Genomic DNA, 23,909 nt, shown 5'->3' with positions numbered 1-23,909 from the left:
TGCCGTGCCCGTAACCGCAACGTCACCGCCACAGACTAGGCCTCAACCGGAAGCCGTAGCCGCGACCCCTGTGACGTCACACGCCTCGACCCCGAGCGTGACCAAGCAGGAAGTACCACCGGCCTGGTCGCAAGGCCTAGTACCCCCGGGCGCCGCAATACCAACAGCGCCCCCTACCTCCGCGGAGCCACCGGCCTGGTCGCAGGGCCAAGTAGCCCAGGGCGCCGCCGTCCTTACGGTGCCCTTCACTTTCCAGGTGCCCCAGGCCTGGCCGCAAGGCCTGGGCAACCCGGGCGCCACCACCACCGCGCCCATAAAACCAAGAGTGCCGCATCTGGGAGAAGATCTGTTCGCCCAACATACGTGCCCGGATGGGCAGCCCTTTATATGGCCACCGGAGTTTCACCATCCCCGACTCCGGAAAGAGAGACCCCTAGACGAACCCCTGATTCCGGTTCCAAAGCCCGTAAAAAGGACCTCGCCCCCGCTAGAGGAGGCACAGTTTGAGTGGGACCCCACCGGAGAAGATCTCATGGGGTTCACTCAGGAGACTCGGGCAGCCGCAGCGGAGCGTGCAGAGTGCTGCCGCCAGCAGCTCGAGGTCTTTGAGAGGGAGCGGAGAGAGAGGCGGGTCCGGGAACAACAAGCCCAAATAAAGAGCGCGGAGCAGAAGAGCCGGGCCAGGAGGAGTCCCCGTGCAGCTCATGGTCCCCCTTCCACCGGGACTGTGATCAAGTTTAATATGCAGCACGGGTGGGGCTTCATCCGAGATCACCGCACCCCAGGCGACGTCTTCGTGACAAGAAGAGACGTTGAGTCCCACCTACCGGAGGGACACAGAGGTCGTGACCTTTATATAGGGGACGAGGTCACCTTCACCCGGCACAAGTGTGCCAAAGGACCCTACGCCCTCCATGTGCATCGCCTGACGGAGGAGGAGCTGCGGTGTGAGGAGGAGCAAGAGGACCCGGACGGGTCTGAAGCTAAAGTTAATCACAAAGAAAGAGCAGGAGGACGTCGTCGTTGAGTACAGCAGAGTAGAAGCTGTATATAGTTGCCCGTCGGGGCACAGTGAACCGTTGCTGCTAATATAGTCCTTGTTGGGACCAGAGAACTGAACTGTTCCAGTGTGTCCCATTTCCCCACTGACCGAGGACTGAGAGCGGTCGTTCCTTCTTTATACCTGGCCGAGGACTGAGAGCGGCCACACCTTCCCTTTGTATATAGTTGCGCTTCCTAAAGCGCCCCCTACCGGTTTTATAGGAAACTGTTTTCTTAAAGAGACTGTAGCACTTTACCCGGTCACAAGTGGCACCGTGACCGGAGGTACCAGAAGACAAGAAAGTTTTATATGAAAAGTTTTATATGATGTTTTATTATGTTGTTTATGCAAAAATTGTATGTTTTGGTGTTTTTTATATCTTACAGCCCGAGGACGTGCTGTGATTTACCAGGGGGGAATGTAGCACCCTGAGGATTCGGCTGCTACAGGGGTATTGCACCTCAACCCAGAGGTGTGATATTCCACTCCCGGGTAAGGATGGAGTGTGGAACTGAGCTCAGTCAGCTGCATGCACTACACACATCCCATTTCCGGAGGGCAGACCAACGGTACTCCCACTTAGAAATGTGCAGGTACGACCGAGTCTGTCCTTGGCTGGAGTGGGAGGGGGGTGGATCATCCCAGTAGTGTAGGGGCAGATAGGGGGAGCAGCCTGGGTAAAGTTAGGAGCTCATTGGGTGCTGGTCACCTGAGCTCACACATAGAGGGAGTATTTAAGGTGGGCACCATCTAAGATCAGGGTCAGTCAGTCAGCCACAGTCAGTCAGTCAGCCACAGTCAGTCTGTGAGTCTTTGCAGAGCAGTGGAAGAGAGCAGAAGAGCAGAGCAGCCCCAGCCCAAGAGTGAGAGAGGAGAGCAAGAAAGACCCAGAGGGGGAGAAAGAAGGAACTCTGAGACCCCAAATACAACCACAGGGTGAAGAGTTGGCAACAGGGTACCGGATCCCAAACTGGTGGGGGCTACAGCATACCTCAGCCAGAGACCGGAGGCCGTGGGCAGCATCTGCCACGGCCACCCACCATATCCACCCGGAAGGCAGACCACGCATAGGGTCAGGGAACCCAGAGGCAAAGGGTTCGCCAACAAGAGGCCCGAGGGAGCCGGACATAGGTGGATCCCTGGTGGGGAAGGCCAGAGACGAGGACAGGACAGAACGGGAGCTCAGAACCACGCTTCAGAACTACTTGGGGGTTGGCCGAGTCCAGGACCTGGTGGACGCAGCACGGCTCGGGTGGTCACTCAAGGCCGGAGTGACCGGAACATCTGCAGTAAGTAAAGAACCCTGAACTGCACAACCCGACTCTGACTCTCATTACCATCATCCCTGCACTTCCACAACCACCATCCTCTGCACCTGATCCCCTGAGGCTATACCCCTCCCGTTGGGGGTTATACCACCTAAGCTGCACTCACATCATCAGCCTCAGTGGACCCTGCTGCAGCGGCGGCCGTAGTGACCGCAATTCAACGGGTGGCGTAGTCGACATAAAGAACTTTAGTAACATCAGTAAGGACTGCCACACACTGAGCTTGACACCCTGGGCACGGACCGGGTCACAGCCACTCGGAGACTACAACCCCCATCTGATCCGGCTCCGGGTATTCCCCTAAAGAATATGGCCCAGGGGGCGCGTCACCTCCATATAATAATAATGCCCCCTTCTGTGCCTCCATATAATAATGCAGCTTTCTGTGCCTCTATATAATAATGCCCCTTATTTGCCTCCATATAATAATGCCCCCTTCTGTGCCTCCATATAATAATGCCCGCTTCTGTGCCTCCATATAATAATGCCCCCTTCTGTGCCTCCATATAATAATGCCTCCTTCTGTGCCTTCATATATTAATAATTCCTCCTTCTGTGCCTCCATATAATAATGCCTCCTTTCTGTGCCTCCATATAATAATGCCCCTTATTTGCCTCCATATAATAATGCCCCCTTCTGTGCCTCCATATAATAACGCCTCCTTCTGTGCCTCCATATATTATTAATGCCTCCTTTCTGTGCCTCCATATAATAATGCCCCCTTCTGTGCCTCCATATAATAATGCCCCCTTCTGTGCCTCCAAATATTAATAATGCCCCCTTCTGTGCCTCCATTTAATAATGCCTTTTCTGTGCCTCCATATAATAATGCCCTTTATTTGCCTCCATTTAATAATGCCCCTTCTGTGCCTCCATATAATAATGCCCCTTATTTGCCTCCATATAATAATGCCTCCTTCTGTGCCTCCATATATTAATAATGCCCCCTTCTGTGCCTCCATATAATAATGCCCCTTTCTGTGCCTCCATATAATAATGCCCCTTATTTGCCTCCATATAATAATGCCCCCTTCTCTGCCTCCATTTAATAATGCCCCCTTCTGTGCCTCCATATAATAATGCCCCCTTCTATGCCTCCATATAATAATGCCCCTTCTGTGCCTCCATATATTAATAATGCCTCCTTCTCTGCCTTCATATATTAATAATGCCTCCTTCTGTGCTTCCATATAATAATGCCCCCTTCTGTGCCTCCATATAATAATGTCCCTTCTGTGCCTCCATATAATAATGCCCCTTATTTGCCTCCATATAATAATGCCCCCTTCTGTGCCTCCATATAATAATGCCCCCTTCTGTGCCTCCATATAATAATGCCTCTTCTTTGCCTCCATACAATATTGCCCCTTCTGTGCCTCCATATATTAATAATGCCCCCTTCTGTGCCTCCATTTAATAATGTCCCTTCTGTGCCTCCATATAGTAATGTCCCTTCTGTGCCTCCATTTAATAATGCCCCTTATTTGACTCCATGTAATATTGCTTCCTTCTGTGCCTCCATATAATAATGCCTCCTTCTGTGCCTCCATATATTAATAATGGCTCTTTCTGTGCCTTCATATAATAATGCCTCCTTCTGTGCCTCTATATAAAAATGCCCCTTCTGTACCTCCACATAATAATGCCCCCTTCTGTGCCTCCATATATTAATAATGCCTCCTTTTGTGCCTCCATATAATAATGTCTCCTTCTGTGCCGTCATATAATAATGCCTCCTTCTGTGCCTCCATATAATAATGTCCCCTTCGGTGCTCCCATATAATAATGCCCCTTCTGTGCCTCCATATAATAATGCCTCCTTCTGTGCCTCCATATAATAATACCCCCTTCTGTGCCTCCATATAATAATGCCCCCTTCTGTGCCTCCATATAATAATGCCTCCTTCTGTGCCTCCATATAATAATGCCCCCTTCTGTGCCTCCATATAATAATGCCTCCTTTTGTGCCTCCATATAATAATGCCCCCTTCTTTGCCTCCATATAATAATGTCTCCTGTGCCTCCATATAATAATGCCCCCTTCTGTGCCTCCATATAATAATGCCCCCTTCTGTGCCTCCATGTAATAATGCTTCCTTCTGTGCCTCCATATAATAATGCCCCCTTCTGTGCCTCCATGTAATAGTGCCCCCTTCTGTGCCTCCATATAATAATGCCCCTTCTGTACCTCCATGTAATAATGCCCCCTTTTGTGCTTTCATATAATAATGCCCCCTTGTGTGCACCCATATAATAATGCCCCCTTCTCTGCCTCCATATATTAATAATGCCCCCTTCTGTGCCTCCATATATTAATAATGCCCCCTTCTGTGCCTCCATATAATAATGCCCCCTTCTGTGCCTCCATATAATAATGCCCCTTTTTTGACTCCATATAATAATGCCCCCTTCTGTGCCTCCATATAATAATGCCCCTTATTTTCCTTCATATAATAATGCCCCCTTCTGTGCCTCCATATATTAATAATGCCCCCTTCTGTGCCTCCATTTAATAATGCCCCTTCTGTGTCTCCATACAATAATGCCCTCTTCTGTGCCTCCATACAATAATGCCCCCTTTTCATGCTTCCATATAATAATGCCGCTTATTTGCCTCCATACAATAATGCCTCCTTCTGTGCCTCCATATATTAATGCCTCCTTCTGTGCCTCCATATAATAATGCCCCCTTCTGTGCCTCCATATAATAATGCCTCCTTCTGTGCCTCCATGTAATAATGCCCCCTTTTGTGCTTTCATATAATAATGCCCCCTTGTGTGCATCCATATAATAATGCCTCCTTCTGTGCCTCCATATATTAATAATGCCCCCTTCTGTGCATCCATAAAATAATGCCCCTTTTTTGCATTCATATAATAATGCCCCCTTCTGTGCCTCCATATATTTATAATGCCCCCTTCTGTGCCTCCATTTAATAATGTCCCTTCTTTGCCTCCATACAATAATGCCCCCTTTTCATGCTTCCATATAATAATGCCGCTTATTTTCCTCCATACAATAATGCCCCCTTCTGTGCCGCTATATATTAATAATGCCCCCTTCTGTGCCTCCATATAATAATGCCGCTTATTTGCCTCCATACAATAATGCCTAATTATATTAATAATGCTCCCTTCAGTGCCTCCATATAATAATGCTCCCTTCTGTGCCTCCATATAATAATGCCCCCTTCTGCGCCTCCATATATTAATAATGCCCCCTTCTGTGTCTCCATAAAATAATGCCCCTTATTTGCCTCCATATAATAATGCCCCCTTCTATGCCTCTATATATTAATAATGCCCCCTTATGTGCCTCCATTTAATAATGCCCCTTCTGTGCCTCCATATAATAATGCCCCTTCTGTGCCTCCATATAATAATGCCCCTTTCTGTGCCTCCATATAATAATGCCCCTTATTTGCCTCCATATAATAATGCCCCCTTCTGTGCCTCCATATAATAATGTCCCTTATTTGCCTCCATATATTAATGCCTCCTTCTGTGCCTCCATATAATAATGCCCCTTATTTGCCTCCATATAATAATGCCCCCTTCTGTACCTCCATATAATAATGCCCCCTTCTGTTCCTCCATATATTAATAATGCCTCCTACTGTGCCTCCATATAATAATGCCCCTTATTTGCCTTCATATAATAATGCCCCCTTCTGTTCCTCCATATATTAATAATGCCTCCTTCTGTGCCTCCATATATTAATAATGCCCCCTTCTGTTCCTCCATATAATAATGCCCCTTATCTGCCTCCATATATTAATGCCTCCTACTGTGCCTCCATATAATAATGCCCCCTTCTGTGCCTCCATATAATAATGCCTCCTTCTGTGCTTGCATATATTAATGCCTCCTTCTGTGCCTGCATATATTAATGCCTCCTTCTGTGCCTCCATATATTAATGCCTCCTTCTTTGCCTCCATATATTAATAATGCCTCTTTCTGTGTCTCCATATAATAAAGTCCCTTCTTATGTAATCAACCAACAATATATATATCACCCCCATAGTAAATCACCCCCCAACTATACCATAAATCACCCCCATAGTAAATCACCCCCCAGCAATACCATAAATCACCCTCATAATAAATCACTCCCCAGCTATACCATAAATCACCCCCCAGACATATTATAAATCACCCCCATAGTAAATGACCCCCGAGCTATAGCATAAATAACCCCCGTAGTAAATCACCACCCAGCCATACCATAAATCACTCCCCATAGTAAAACACACCCACAGTCATACCATAAATCACCCCCCAGCCATACCATAAATCACCCACATAGTAAATCACCCCCCAGCTATACCATAAATCACCCCCCAGCCATATTATAAATCACCCCCGTAGTAAATGACCCCCGAGCTATACCATAAATAACCCCCATAGTAAATCACCCCCCAGCCATACCATAAATCACCCCCCAGCCATACCATAAATCACCCCCCATAGTAAAACACACCCACAGTCATACCATAAATCACCCCCCAGCCATACCATAAATCACCCCCCATAGTAAATCACCCCCCAGGTATATCATAAATCATCCCCCATAGTAAAAGACCCCCCCCAGCCATAGCATAAATCACCCCCATAGTAAATCACCTCCAGCTATATCATAAATCACCCCCATAGTGAAACACTTCCCCGCCATACCATAAATCACCCCATAGTAAATCACCTCCCAGCCATACCATAAATCACCCCCATAATAAATCACCCCCCAGCCATACCATAAATCACCCCCATAATAAATCACCTCCCAGCCATGCCATAAATCACCCCCATAGTAAATTACCCCCCCGCCATACAATAAATCATCCCCATAGTAAATCACCCCCCAGCCATACCATAACTCATCCCAATAGTAAATCATCCCCATAGTAAATCACCCCCCAGCCATACCATAACTCATCCCAATAGTAAATCATCCCCATAGTAAATCACCCCCCAGCCATACCATAACTCATCCCCATAGTAAATCACCCCCATAGTAAATCACCCCCCAGCCATACCATAAATCACCCCCATAGTAAATCACCCCCCAGCCATACCATAACTCATCCCCATAGTAAATCACCCCCATAGTAAATCACCCCCCAGCCATACCATAAATCACCCCCCAGCCATGCCATAAATCACCCCCACAATAAATCTTCACCTCCATTCCATCTTCGGTGTCTTCAGCTCTGGAGCACTGAGCACTTTCCACCAATGTGCAACTCTGCAGTGCCGGTGAGTGACGACAGCAGCGTTATCACACGACCTGATCCCATGACCTGATCACGCTGCTGAAGTCGCTCTGAGCGTCAATTGTACTGGTGTCTTTCACAGACGCGAGTACAATCTGGAGTCGGCGCGCTGCAGCTTCTGTGAGTCGGATGTCAGCTTGACAACCTGCTCAGAGAACTCCTGAATCCCGGTCTGGGGGGAGGCAGAACGCAGCCGCTGGGGAAGACACATCAGACCGCCGCATTAAGCGGCCCGAATGCGTTCCCCTGCTGGCTGCGGCTGGGGCACATGCCCCGGCTGCCCCCCCCCAGATACTCCTCTTCATACATATATAAATTATGCCCCCCTCTGTGCCTACATATATTAATAATGGCCCAATTTTTGCCTCCATATAGTAATAATGCCCTCTTCAACATAGCTCCCAACCATCCCAGATTCAGCAGGACTGTCTCGGTTTGATGGCTCAGTCCCACCATCCTGGCTTCTAATACTAACCTTTCTCTTCATTGCTCCGTAGCTCCTCCTCCTCAGGGGCGGGGCCGCTTCTCTCTTGTCAGTGCATAAATTAAATTTAACCATTTCATTCTTGTCCTGTGATCTGCTCTCCCCAACGATGCAGCTCTAGTGATGAGCCACAGCCCACAATGATGTAGTTACATAGTTTATACATAGTTTATAAGGCCGAAAAAAGACAAGCGTCCATCCAGTTCAGCCTATTTCTTGTGCACTGCAGCTATTCCGCAGCGTTGATCCAGGGGAAGGCAACAAAAAACCATGCGGTATAGGCCAATTTACATCATTGAGGAAAAATTCACTTCCCGACTCCAATCTGGCAGTCAGATTAAATCCCTGGATTAATTAACTATCACTAAGCATAAGATGTAATTTTATTGTTCCCAAGAAAGGCGTCCAGGCCTCTCTTGAACTCTTTAAGTGAGTTGGACATCACCACTTCCTCTCCCAGAGAGTTCCAGAGTCTCACGGCTCTGACCGTAAAGAATCCCCTTCTATGCTGGTGCAGGAACCTCCTTTCCTCCAGACGCATAGTGTGCCCCCTCGTCTTTGTCACCATCCTTGGTATAAACAGGTCATGGGAGAGATCTCTGTACTGCCCCTGATGTATTTATACATGTTTATGAGGTCTCCCCTAAGCCTTCTTTTTTCCAACGTAAATAGGCCTAATTTTGACAACCTCTCTGGGTATTCTAGTCCCTCCATTCCCTTTATTACCTTAGTCGCCCTCCTTTGTACCCTCTCTAGCTCCAATATGTCTTTCCTGAGCACCGGAGCCCAGAACTGTGCACAATATTCTAAGTGCGGCCTTACCAGCGCTTTATACAGAGGAAGAACAATGTTCTCATCATATGCCCCTATTCCTCTTCTGATGCATGCCATGACTCTATTTGCCTTAGCAGCTGCTGCCTGACACTGGGCACTCCAATTTAATTTGCTATTAACCAAGACGCCCAGGTCCTTCTCCATGTCAGATTTCCCCAACGGTTTCCCATTTAATATGTATGGGTGACTGCTGTTTTTCTTTCCCATGTGCATGACCTTACATTTATCGGCATTGAACCCCATTTGCCATTTTTTGGCCCAACTCCCCAATTTATCTAAATCCTCCTGTAGCTGTGCCCTATCCTCATCTGTATTAACTACTTTACAAAGTTTAGTATCATCTGCAAATATTGCTATTTTACTATTCAACCCTTCCACTAGATCATTAATAAATATATTAAATAATATAGGGCCCAAGACAGACCCTTGAGGCCCCCCGCTAGTAACCCTGACACCCCCTGAGCTTACTCCATTGATAACCACCCTCTGCTTTCTATCACTCAGCCAGCTATTTACCCACTTGCACACATTATCCCCCAGACCAAGCATTCTCATTTTATATACCAACCTTTTGTGTGGCACGGTAGCAAACGCTTTGGAGAAGTCAAGGTATACAACATCCACTGACTCTCCCCGGTCCAGCTGTGAGCTCACCTCCTCGTAGAAGGCCATCAGGTTTGTTTGGCAGGAGCGATCTCTCATGAATCCATGTTGATATGGAGTTAGACAGTTATTATCATTAAGATATTCTACAATAGCATCTCTAAGAAATCCTTCAAACAATTTACCCACAACAGACGTTAAGCTGACTGGTCTATAGTTCCCAGGGTCACTTTTAGACCCCTTTTTGAATATTGGTACCACATTTGCTTGGCGCCAGTCTAGTGGGACAGTCCCTGTCCATAAAGAGTGCTTGAATATAAGATACAGCGGCCTGTCTATCACATTACTTAATTCTTTTAGTACCCGGGGGTGTATGTCATCTGGGCCTGGTGACTTGTCTATTTTGATATTATTTAGGCGTTTCTGGACTTCCTCCTGGGTTAGGTGGGTGATATTTAGCGGAGGGTTTACTTTATCACTCTGCATTTCCTCCGATAAATTGTTTTCTTTTGTGAAAACAGTGGAGAAGAAGCTATTGAGTAGGTTTGCTTTACCCTCATCGCCCTCTATGATTTTACCCAGGTTATTTTTCAATGGGCCAACTCCATCAGTTTTAATCCTTTTACTGTTTATATAGTTAAAGAACAGTTTGGGATTGGTTTTACTTTCCTTGGCAATTAGTCTCTCTGTCTCCTCTTTTGCTATTCTTATTTGTTTCTTACAGATTTTGTTTTTTTCCCTATAAGTTATTAGCGCTTCCTCGCTGCCTTGTTTAAGTTTACCGAAAGCCCTTTTTTTGTTTTTCATTTCCCTCTTGACTTCCTTATTTAGCCACATTGGCTTCCTCCTATTCCTAGCCCTTTTATTCCCATAAGGTATGTACCTTCTACAGTGACTATGTAGGACTGTTTTGAAAATTTCCCATTTTCTATCCGCGCTCCTATTACTGAAGATACTATCCCAGTCTATAAGGTGAAGGGCATCTCTTAGCTGATCAAACTTTGCCCTCCTGAAGTTCAGTGTTTTTGTGACTCCCTTGCTGGGCACCTACTGAAGCACATGTGGAATTGTATAATGTTGTGGTCACTATTTCCCAGGTGCCCCCTGACCTGCACCTCAGTTATTCTGTCTGGCCTGTTAGTTAATATTAAGTCTAAAAGGGCCGTTCCTCTAGTTGGTTCCTGCACAAGTTGTGACAAATAATTGTCTTTGATAATTGACAGAAACCTGTTTCCTTTCTGAGATCTACAGCTTTCGGTTTCCCAGTCTATATCGGGGTAGTTGAAGTCCCCCATAATAATCACCTCGTTATTTTTTGCTACTTCGTCTATTTGTCTCATTAATAGACTTTCCGTGGCTTCTGCTATATTTGGTGGTTTATAACAGACTCCTATGATAATTTTATTATTGTTTTTTGCCCCATGTATCTCCACCCATAAGGACTCGACCTCCTCATTTCCCTCCCATACATCCTCCCGTATTGTAGGCTTTAGACACGTCTTTACATATAGACCGACTCCACCCCCTTTCCGATTTCTTCGATCCCTTCTAAACAGACTGTAACCCTGTAAGTTAACGGCCCAGTCATAGCTTTCATCTAACCATGTCTCGGTTATTCCCACTATGTCATAGTTACCTGTAGATATTTCTGCTTCCAGTTCATCCATCTTGTTTGTCAGGCTCCTGGCATTTGCGAGCACGCAGTTTACACGATTTTGTTTTGTTCCAATCTTCTCCCTGTGGATTGTATTAGAAATTTTCTTACCTCCCTTCCAAGTATCTTGTCTTGGACCTTCTTTGTCGCACTTCATATCTTTCATTAGTATGTTCTCTGGTTTCATGTTCGTGTCCGGCGTTTTTCTTCCCATCCCCTCTTCTTCTAGTTTAACGCCCTCCTGATGAGTTTTGCGAGTCTCCTGGCGAATGTGTGTTTCCCGGGTTTGTTGAGGTGTAGTCCGTCTCTGGCAAGGAGTCCGTCATAGAGGTAATTCACACCGTGATCCAGGAATCCAAATCCTTGTTGTCTGCACCATCGTCTCAGCCAGTTGTTCACATCAAGGATCCTGTTCCATCTCCTGACGCCATGCCCGTCTACTGGAAGGATAGAAGAAAAAACTACCTGCGCATCCAGTTCTTTTACTTTCTTCCCCAATGCTTCAAAGTCCTTGCAGATTGTCGGTAGGTCCTTCTTTGCCGTGTCATTGGTGCCAACATGTATCAGAAGAAATGGGTGGACATCCTTGGAACTGATGAGCTTCGGTATCCTATCGGTAACATCCTTGATCTTCGCCCCTGGGAGGCAGCATACTTCTCTTGCGGTTATGTCCGGTCTGCAGATAGCTGCTTCTGTTCCTCTCAGTAGTGAGTCTCCCACCACCACCACTCTTCTTCCCTTCTTGGCTGTCCTTTTTCTTGTCGCTTCTGTGTGTTTCTGGGTACTCTTTTCTTTTTTGCTTGCTGGTAGTTCCTCATCCTTAGGTGTGCCATCTTCGTCCTCCACAAGTCCTTGGAATCTGTTTCTCAGTTGTGTGGTTGGTGGTGTCTCCATGGTGTTCTTGCTTCTTTTGGTCACTTGCCTCCACTTGTCTGCCTCTGGAGGTTCTCTGACGCTTCCTTCACTTTCCGTGACCAGTAGTGACGCTTCTGTTCTGTCCAGGAAGTCTTCATTTTCCTTGATGAGTTTTAATGTCGCAATTCTTTCTTCCAGTCCCCGCACCTTTTCTTCTAAAAGAGCCAGTAGTCTACACTTCTGGCAGGTGAAGTTGGTTTCAGCTTCTGGTCGATCTGTGAACATGTAGCACATGTTGCAGCTCACCATGTAGGTTGTCACATCTGCCATGCTGCTCCTTGTTCCTGCTGACTTGATGTCTGTCTTCTTTCTTGTGATACCCTAGGATAAACAAATGAAACAAATTCGGTTTGGCGATGCTTTCCAAGCAGCTGGTCCGGGCTGTACCCAACGATCTTCTAGCTGAAGGAGACTCTTCGCTTTTCCCAGAAGGCACCTGGAATATGCAAATTGTCCTCTTCAAGCTTCAATCCCTGGTTTGGCGATGCTTTCCAAGCAGCTGGTCCCGGCTGTACCCAACGATCTTCTAGCTGAAGGAGACTCTTCGCTTTTCCCAGAAGGCACGTGGAATATGCAAATTGTCCTCTTCAAGCTTCAATCCCTGGTTTAGGTAGGAGAATTTGTTGATTTTGAGCTGTATTACAGTCAGTGAACCCAGAAGCAAATTATACAGGTACATAGAAATACATTGTATACAGCAGTGTATTTCTATGTATTTGTATTCTACGCGTGAAGAAAAAGTCAGATTTTTTTGTTCCTATAATACTACTAAAAATAATCAAAATCAGTTACAAAAAAATCATTTTCTCTTTTTTGTGAGTCTCTTGGAACTCGAACCGACAACCTTTATAATATCAGGTAGGAGATAACGTTACTGAGTCTCAGACTCTGGTGATATCACTTGGAGAATTTTGTGTACTTGATCTGTATTGCAGCCACTAACCCTGTGTCTGAGACATAGAGATACATTTTATATAATAGTGTACTTTTATGTCTCTGTATTCTAGAGGGAGAATAAAATAAATTAAAGAGATTTTTTTATTCCGATAAAATAACTAAAAAAATCATGAAAAACAATTACATGAATGTCATATTTACTGCACTTTTTTAAAACATAATAAACATCACAAACCAAACAAATAACACGGACATATTTGGTGTCACAACCCGCACAACACAGCGATCAGATTATTTACGGGGATCAGTAAATGGTGTAAAAAATGGTGTGATTGATATTTTTTCTCTATTAAACCAGTAAAAAATGTACAGAATAATGGGTCTCACATTTTCCTCCATACAGTATAATGGCCTCACATAGTCCTCCATACAGAATAATGGGCCCCATATAGTCCTCCATACAGAATAAGGGGCCCCACATACTCCTCCATACAGAATAATGGGCCCAACTTAGTCCTCCATACAGAATAAAGGGCCCCACATACTCCTCCATACAGAATAATGGGCACCACATAGTCCTCCATACAAAATAATAGGCCCCACATACTCCTTCATACAGAATAATGGCCCCACATAGTCCTCCATACAGAATAATGGCCCCACATAGTCCTCCATACAGTATAATGGGCCCCACATAGTCCTCCATACAGAATAATGGCCCACATAGTCCTCCATACAGAATAAAGGGCCCCACATACTCCTCCATACAGAATAATGGGCCCCACATAGTCCTGCATACAGAATAATGGCCCCACATAGTCCTCCATACAGAATAAAGGGCCCCACATACTCCTCCATACAGAATAATGGGCCCCACATACTCCTCCATACAGAATAATGGGTCTCACATACTCCTCCATACAGAATAATGGGCCCCACATAGTCCTCCATACAGAATAATGGGCCCAACATACTCCTCCATACAGAATAATGGGCCCCACATACTCCTCCATACAGAATAAAGGGCCCCACATACTCCTCCATACAGACTAATGGGCCCCACATAGTCCTACATACAGACTAATGGGCCCCACATACTCCTCCATACAGAATAATGGGCCCCACATAGTCCTCCATACAGAATAATGGGCCCCACATACTCCTCCATACAGAATAATGGGCCTCACATACTCCTCCATACAGAATAATGGGCACCACATAGTCCTCCATACAGAATAATGGGCCCCACTTACTCCTCCATACAGAATAATGGGCCCCACTTACTCCTCCATACAGAATAATGGGCCCCACATAGTCCTCCATACAGAATAAAGGGCCCCACATACTGCTCCATACAGAATAATGGGCACCACATAGTCCTCCATACAGAATAATGGCCCCACATAGTCCTCCTTACAGAATAATGGGCCCCACATAGTTCTCTATACCGTATAATGGGCCCCACATAGTCCTCCATACAGCATAATGGCCCCACATAGTCCTCCTTACAGAATAATGGGCAACACATAGTCCCCCATATAGTATAATGGGCCCATATAGTCCTCTATACAGTATAATGGGCCCCACATAGTCCTCCATACAGTATAATGGCCCCACATAGTCCTCCATACAGAATAATGGGCAGCACATAGTCCTCCATACAGAATAATGGGCAACGCATAGTCCTGCATACAGAATAATGGGCCCACATAGTCCTCCATACAGTATAATGGCCCCACATAGTCCTCCATACAGTATAATGTGCCCACATAGTCCTCCATACAGTATAATGGCCCCATATAGTCCTCCATACAGTATAATGGCCCCACATAGTGCTCCATACAGTATAATGTGCCCACATAGTCCTCCATACAGTATAATGGGCCCACATAGCCCTCCATACAGTATAATGGCCCCATATAGTCCTCCTTACAGTATAATGGCCCCACATAGTCCTCCATATAGTATAATGGCCCCATATAGTCCTCCATACAGTATAATGGCCCCACATAGTCCTCCATACAGAATAATAGCCCCATATAGTCCTCCATACAGATTAATGGGCCCACATAGTTCTCTATACCGTATAATGGGCCCCAAATAGTCCTCCATACAGCATAATGGCCCCACATAGTCCTCCTTACAGAATAATGGGCAACACATAGTCCCCCATATAGTATAGTGGGCCCACATAGTCCTCTATACAGTACAATGTGCCCACATAGTCCTCCATACAGTATAATGGCCCCACATAGTCCTCCATACAGAATAATGGGCAGCACATAGTCCGCCATACAGAATTATGGCCCCACATAGTCCTCCATATAGTATAATGGCCCCATATAGTCCTTCATACAGAATAATGGGCAACGCATAGTCCTGCATACAGAATAAAGGGCCCACATAGCCCTCCATACAGTATAATGGCCCCATATAGTCCTCCATACAGTATAATGGCCCCACATAGTCCTCCATACAGTATAATGTGCCCACATAGCCCTCCATACAGAATAATGGCCCCATATAGTGCTCCATACAGTATAATGTGCCCACATAGTCCTCCATACAGTATAATGGGCCCACATAGCCCTCCATACAGTATAATGGCCCCATATAGTCCTCTATACAGTATAATGGCCCCACATAGTCCTCCATACAGAATAATAGCCCCATATAGTCCTCCATACAGATTAATGGGTCCCCCATAGTCCTCCATACAGTATAATGGCCCCACATAGTCCTCCATACAGAATAATGGCCCCACATAGTCCTCCATACAGAACAATGGCTCCACATAGTCCTCCATACAGAATAATGGCCCCACACAGTCCTCATTACAGAATAATGGGCCCCACATAGTCCTCCATACAGAATAATGGCCCCACATAGTCTTCCATGCAGAATAATGGTCCCATATAGTCCTCCATACAGTATAATGGGTTCCACATAGTCCTCCATACAGAATAATGGCCCCACATAGTCCTCCATACAGAATAATGGCCCCACATAGTCCTCCATACAGTATAATGGGTTCCACATAGTCTTCCATACAGAATAATGGCCCCACATAGTCCTCCATACAGAATAATGGCCCCACATAGTCCTCTTTACAGTATAATGTGCCCACATAGCCCTCCATACAGTATAATGGTCCCATATAGTCCTCCATACAGTATAATGGGTTCCTCATAGTCCTCCATACAGAATAATGGCCCCACATAGTCCTCCATACAGAATAATGGCCCCACATAGTCCTCCATACAGTATAATGGGTTCCACATAGTCTTCCATACAGAATAATGGCCCCACATAGTCCTCCATACAGAATAATGGCCCCACATAGTCCTCTATACAGTATAATGTGCCCACATAGCCCTCCATACTGTATAATGGCCCCACATAGTCCTCCATACAGTATAATGGCCCCACATAGTCCTCCATACAGTATAATGTGCCCACATAGCCCTCCATACAGTATAATGGCCCCATATAGTCCTCCATACAGTATAATGGCCCCACATAGTGCTCCATACAGTATAATGTGCCCACATAGTCCTCCATACAGTATAATGGGCCCACATAGCCCTCCGTACAGTATAATGGCCCCATATAGTCCTCCATACAGTATAATGGCCCCACATAGTCCTCCATACAGAATAATAGCCCCATATAGTCCTCCATACAGATTAATGGGTCCGACATAGTCCTCCATACAGTATAATGGCCCCACATAGTCCTCCATACAGAATAATGGCCCCACATAGTCCTCCATACAGAACAATGGCTCCACATAGTCCTCCATACAGAATAATGGCCCCACACAGTCCTCATTACAGAATAATGGGCCCTACATAGTCCTCCATACAGAATAATGGCCCCACATAGTCTTCCATAAAGAATAATGGTCCCATATAGTCCTCCATACAGTATAATGGGTTCCACATAGTCCTCCATACAGAATAATGACCCCACATAGTCCTCCATACAGAATAATGGCCCCACATAGTCCTCCATACAGTATAATGGGTTCCACATAGTCTTCCATACAGAATAATGGCCCCACATAGTCCTCCATACAGAATAATGGCCCCACATACAGTGGTGGCCAAAAGTATTGGCACCCCTGCAATTCTGTCAGATAATACTCAGTTTCTTCCTGAAAATGATTGCAATCACAAATTCTTTGGTATTATTATCTTCATTTAATTTGCTTGCAAGGAAAAAACACAGAAGAGAATGAAGCAAAAATCAAATCATTGCTTATTTCACACAAAACTCCAAAAATGGGCCAGACAAAAGTATTGGCACCCTCAGCCTAATACTTGGTTGCACAACCTTTAGCCAAAATAACTGCGAACAACCGCTTCCGGTAACCATCAATGAGTTTCTTACAATGCTCTGCTGGAATTGTAGACCATTCTTCTTTGGCAAACTGCTCCAGGTCCCTGATATTTGAAGGGTGCCTTCTCCAAACTGCCATTTTGAGATCTCTCCACAGGTGTTCTATGGGATTCAGGTCTGGACTCATTGCTGGCCACCTTAGAAGTCTCCAGTGCTTTCTCTCAAACCATTTTATAGTGCTTTTGGAAGTGTGTTTTGGGTCATTGTCCTGCTGGAAGACCCATGACCTCTGAGGGAGACCCAGCTTTCTCACACTGGGCCCTACATTATGCTGCAAAATTTGTTGGTAGTCTTCAGACTTCATAATGCCATGCACACGGTCAAGCAGTCCAGTGCCAGAGGCAGCAAAGCAACCCCAAAGCATCCGGGAACCTCCGCCATGTTTGACTGTAGGGACCGTGTTATTTTCTTTGAATGCCTCTTTTTTTTTCCTGTACACTCTATGTTGGTGCTTTTTCCCAAAAAGCTCTACTTTTGTCTCATCTGACCAGAGAACATTCTTCCAAAACGTGTTAGGCTTTCTCAGGTAAGTTTTGGCAAACTCCAGCCTGGCATTTTCATGTCTCGGGGTAAGAAGTGGGGTCTTCCTGGGTATCCTACCATACAGTCCCTTTTCATTCAGACGTTGACGGATAGTACGGGTTGACACGGTTGTACCCTCGGACTGCAGGGCAGCTTGAACTTGTTTGGATGTTAGTCGAGGTTCTTTATCCACCATCCGCACAATCTTGCGTTGAAATCTCTCGTCAATTTTTCTTTTCCGTCCACATCTAGGGAGGTTAGCCACAGTGCCATGGGCTTTACACTTCTTGATGACACTGCGCACGGAAGACACAGGAACATTCAGGTCTTTGGAGATGGACTTGTAGCCTTGAGATTGCTCATGCTTCCTCACAATTTGGTTTCTCAAGTCCTCAGACAGTTCTTTGGTCTTCTTTCTTTTCTCCATTCTCAATGTGGTACACACAAGGACACAGGACAGAGGTTGAGTCAACTTTAATCCATGTTAACTGGCTGCAAGTGTGATTTAGTTATTGCCAACACCTGTTAGGTGGCACAGGTAAGTTACAGGTGCTGTTAATTACACGAATTAGAGAAGCATCACATGATTTTTAAAACAGTGCCAATACTTTTGGTCCACCCCCTTTTTTAGGTTTGGTGTGGAATTATATCCAACTTGGCTTTAGGACAATTCTTTTTGTGCTTTTTTCATTGAAGACAAATTAAATGAAGAGAATAATAACAAAGAATTTGTGATTGCAATCATTTTCAGGAAGAAACTGAGTATTATCTGACAGAATTGCAGGGGTGCCAATACTTTTGGCCACCACTGTAGTCCTCTATACAGAATAATGCGCCCCACATAGTCCTCCATACAGTATAATGGGCCCACATAGTCCTCCATACAGTATAATGGGGCCCACATAGTGCTCTAGACAGAATAGTGGGCCCCACATAGTCCTCATACAGTATAATGGGCCCACATAATCCTCCACACAGTATAATGGGCCCACATAGTCCTCCATACAGTATAATGGGCCCCACATAGTCCTCCATACAGTATAATGGGCCCTACATAGTCCTCCATTCAGAATAATGGCCCCACATAGTCCTTCATACAGAATAATGGCCCCACATAGTCTTCTATACAGAATAATGGCCCCACATAGTCCTCCATACAGTATAATGGACCCACATAGTCCTTCATACAGAATAATGGCCCCACATAGTCTTCTATACAGAATAATGGCCCCACATAGTCCTCCATACAGGATAATGGCCCCAAATAGTCCTTCATAGAGAATAATGGCCCCACATAGTCCTCCATACAGTTTAATGGCCCCACATAGTCCTTCATACAGAATAATGGCCCCACATAGTCATCCATACAGAATAATGGACCCCACATAGTCCTCTATACAGTATAATGGCCTCACATAGTCCTCCATACAGTATAATGGGCTCCACATAGTCCTCCATACAGTATAATGGCCCCACATAGTCCTCCATACAGTTTAATGGCCTCACATAGTCCTCCATACAGAATAATAGGCCCCACATACTCCTCCATACAGAATAAAGGGCCCCACATAGTCCTCTATACAGTATAATGGGCCCCACATGGTCCTCCATACAGAATAATGGGCCTCACATAGTCCTCCATACAGAATAATGGACCCCACATAGTCCTCTATACAGTATAATGGCCTCACATACTCCTCCATACAGTATAATGGGCCCCACATAGTCCTCTATACAGAATAATGGGCTCCACATAGTCCTCCATACAGTATAATGGCCTCACATAGTCCTCCATACAGAATAATGGGCCCCACATAGTCCTCCATACAGAATAATGGGCCCCACATAGTCCTCCATACAGTATAATTGCCTCACATAGTCCTCCATACAGTATAATGGCCCCACATAGTCCTCCATACAGTATAATTGCCTCACATAGTCCTCCATACAGTATAATGGCCCCACAATATTCTCATTGATTTAAAAAAAATACTCCCCATTCCTCGTTCCCCTACTGCTCCGGTCTCCGCAGCGATTGTTCTGAAGTTCTGCACTGCTTGGCGCGATATAGTGACGTCATCGCGTCATCTGTGCTGAGACGTCAGAGCTCAGACGCAGAGGGAGAATGATGGAGCGGACGGCTTCCTTTTCCATCAGTGCTGTCAACTTTATCGGCATCCAGGATGCAGATACAGATGAAAGTGCGATGCCGAATGGGGTGGGTGGCTCGGTGCAAGCATCGGGCCCCATAGTGGCTGCATGGCCTGTCGCCACTGAATAGCAGCCACAATCTGTTTCTCTCTTTGACACCTTACTGCTGAGCCACAAGACACTCATTGTGCCGCCGTATCGTACCCACCATGCACAGTTCCAGCAAATAATGCAGGGGAGCGAGACCCCCACAATCCTTATGGGGATGTGCAATATTCTGAACATCCTCACTGCTGTAGTTAGGACACAACATGAAAATGCCTGGAGCATGTAACTTGTCGGGGTGTTGGTCGGTGACACATACTTTGGAATTTTATGAATTCCTTTTATGCCTTGATCTAAAACTGAAAAAAGGAACGGCTGTGCAGATAGACAGCAACACAGGATATTTCTTGCAAATTGGGGGCCGCACTATTCTGACCCCCTAATGATTCAGAGCGGAGAGCGCGTACAAGTTGTGGCCAAGCAAGATGTCGTGTGAAAAGTTGCAGTTTTCTGTAGAGTTTATTAATATCGCAATTATTAATATCAATATCTTGAAGACATTTTTCCTCTTTTCTGTCATCCACAGCTAACCAATTCACATCTTACTTTTTCCTTATTCCTTATTATTAACTTTACTTTTCTGTTTACATGGGACTGCTACTAAAACCAATGGATATCCATAAAGCTTCCTGGACATTCTCTTATTTTCCAGCAGGGGAACTGGCAGTTACAAGTCCATGGATGGTGCCACACCAACTTTACCTTCTTATGATTAGGAGATAGCAGATACAGGATAGAATTGTAGCAAACCTTCAGTAGTGAGATATGTACAGGTGAGGAGATCCCCTTTAAATTTACAAAACTTTGAAAACCTCTTTTTTACACTCACGGAAAAAAGTGAACCCCTAGTGCTCAAAAATATCTAAGATAATAAACTGCGCAGATAGTCACCCTCCCCTGGTCCGGTGTTTACTCTTACTTGCTGCTTTGTCTCTGTGTTTTGACTGCAACGGTGCTATTACATCGACAGCACACATCATTGCTGCAGTCAATCACTGAGCTCATAGGCTCAAACTATCTACTTTGTCTCAAGCACTAAGCTCAGTGATTAGCTGCAGCGGTGATGTGTGCTGCTAATGTGACGCCACCGATGCTGCAGAAACACCGAGATTCAAACAGCAGGAGCGAGCCGATATAGGACTCGGGGAGGGCGAGGACCTGCTCTGATTGTTAGTTCAGGAATTCTAGAGAGTTTCGGGTCTTCTTTATGAAAACTGGAAAAACCCTTTTAATTACTAAATGACAGCAAAAGGAGCAAGTGAGCAGAGGTTGCTAGAATATTCCCAATCAACTTTTGTACTGTGACATCACTGTGTGTATTATCCCTGTACTGTGACATCACTGTGTATTATCCCTGTACTCTGACATCACTGTGTGTATTATCCCTGTACTGTGACATCACTATGTGTATTATCTCTGTACTGTGACATCACTGTGTGTATTATCTCTGTACTGTGTCATCACTGTGTTTATTATCTCTGTACTGTGACATCACTGTGTGTATTATCCCTGTACTGTGACATCACTGTGTGTATTATCTCTGTACTGTGACATCACTGTGTGTATTTTTCCTGTACTGTGACATCACTGTGTATTATCACTGTACTGTGACATCACTGAGTGTATTATCTCTGTACTGTGACATCACTGTGTATTATCCCTGTACTGTGACATCACTGTGTATTATCCCTGTACTGTGACATCCCTGTGTGTATTATCCCTGTACTGTGACATCCCTGTGTGTATTATCTCTGTACTGTGACGTCACTGTGTGTATTATCCCTGTACTGTGACATCACTGTGTTTATTATCCCTGTACTGTGACATCACTGTGTGTATTATCTCTGTACTGTGACGTCACTGTGTGTATTATCCCTGTACTGTGACATCACTGTGTGTATTATCCCTGTACTGTGACATCACTGTGTGTATTATCTCTGTACTCTGACATCACTGTGTGTATTATCCCTGTACTCTGACATCACTGTGTGTATTATCCCTGTACTCTGACATCACTGTGTGTATTATCCCTGTAATGTGACATCACTGTGTGTATTATCCCTGTTCTGTGACATCACTGTGTGTATTATCCCTGTACTGTGACATCACTGTTTATTATCTCTGTACTGTGACATCACTGTGTGTATTATCTCTGTACTGTGACATCACTGTGTATTATCCCTGTACTGTGACATCACTGTGTATTATCCCTGTACTGTGACATCACTGTGTGTATTATCCCTGTACTGTGACATCCCTGTGTGTATTATCCTTGTACTCTGACATCACTGTGTGTATTATCCCTTTACTGTGACATCACTGTGTGTATTATCCCTGTACTGTGACATCACTGTGTGTATTATCCCTGTTCTGTGACATCACTGTGTGTATTATCTCTGTACTGTGACATCACTGTGTGTATTATCTCTGTACTGTGACATCACTGTGTGTATTATCTCTGTACTGTGACATCACTGTGTATTATCCCTGTACTGTGACATCACTGTGTGTATTATCTCTGTACTGTGACGTCACTGTGTGTATTATCCCTGTACTGTGACATCACTGTGTGTATTATCCCTGTACTGTGACATCACTGTGTGTATTATCTCTGTACTCTGACATCACTGTGTGTATTATCCCTGTACTCTGACATCACTGTGTGTATTATCCCTGTACTCTGACATCACTGTGTGTATTATCCCTGTAATGTGACATCACTGTGTGTATTATCCCTGTTCTGTGACATCACTGTGTGTATTATCCCTGTACTGTGACATCACTGTTTATTATCTCTGTACTGTGACATCACTGTGTGTATTATCTCTGTACTGTGACATCACTGTGTATTATCCCTGTACTGTGACATCACTGTGTATTATCCCTGTACTGTGACATCACTGTGTGTATTATCCCTGTACTGTGACATCCCTGTGTGTATTATCCTTGTACTCTGACATCACTGTGTGTATTATCCCTTTACTGTGACATCACTGTGTGTATTATCCCTGTACTGTGACATCACTGTGTGTATTATCCCTGTTCTGTGACATCACTGTGTGTATTATCTCTGTACTGTGACATCACTGTGTGTATTATCTCTGTACTGTGACATCACTGTGTGTATTATCTCTGTACTGTGACATCACTGTGTATTATCCCTGTACTGTGACATCACTGTGTGTATTATCTCTGTACTGTGACGTCACTGTGTGTATTATCCCTGTACTGTGACATCACTGTGTGTATTATCCCTGTACTGTGACATCACTGTGTGTATTATCTCTGTACTCTGACATCACTGTGTGTATTATCCCTGTACTCTGACATCACTGTGTGTATTATCCCTGTACTCTGACATCACTGTGTGTATTATCCCTGTAATGTGACATCACTGTGTGTATTATCCCTGTTCTGTGACATCACTGTGTGTATTATCCCTGTACTGTGACATCACTGTTTATTATCTCTGTACTGTGACATCACTGTGTGTATTATCTCTGTACTGTGACATCACTGTGTATTATCCCTGTACTGTGACATCACTGTGTATTATCCCTGTACTGTGACATCACTGTGTGTATTATCCCTGTACTGTGACATCCCTGTGTGTATTATCCTTGTACTCTGACATCACTGTGTGTATTATCCCTTTACTGTGACATCACTGTGTGTATTATCCCTGTACTGTGACATCACT

This window comes from Phyllobates terribilis, unplaced genomic scaffold (assembly GCF_046119375.1).
Source record: "Phyllobates terribilis strain yellow unplaced genomic scaffold, ASM4611937v1 Scaffold_1__5_contigs__length_1240528914, whole genome shotgun sequence".
In the NCBI taxonomy this organism is placed as follows: domain Eukaryota; kingdom Metazoa; phylum Chordata; class Amphibia; order Anura; family Dendrobatidae; genus Phyllobates; species Phyllobates terribilis.
Note: the sequence above shows the minus strand (reverse complement) of the source record.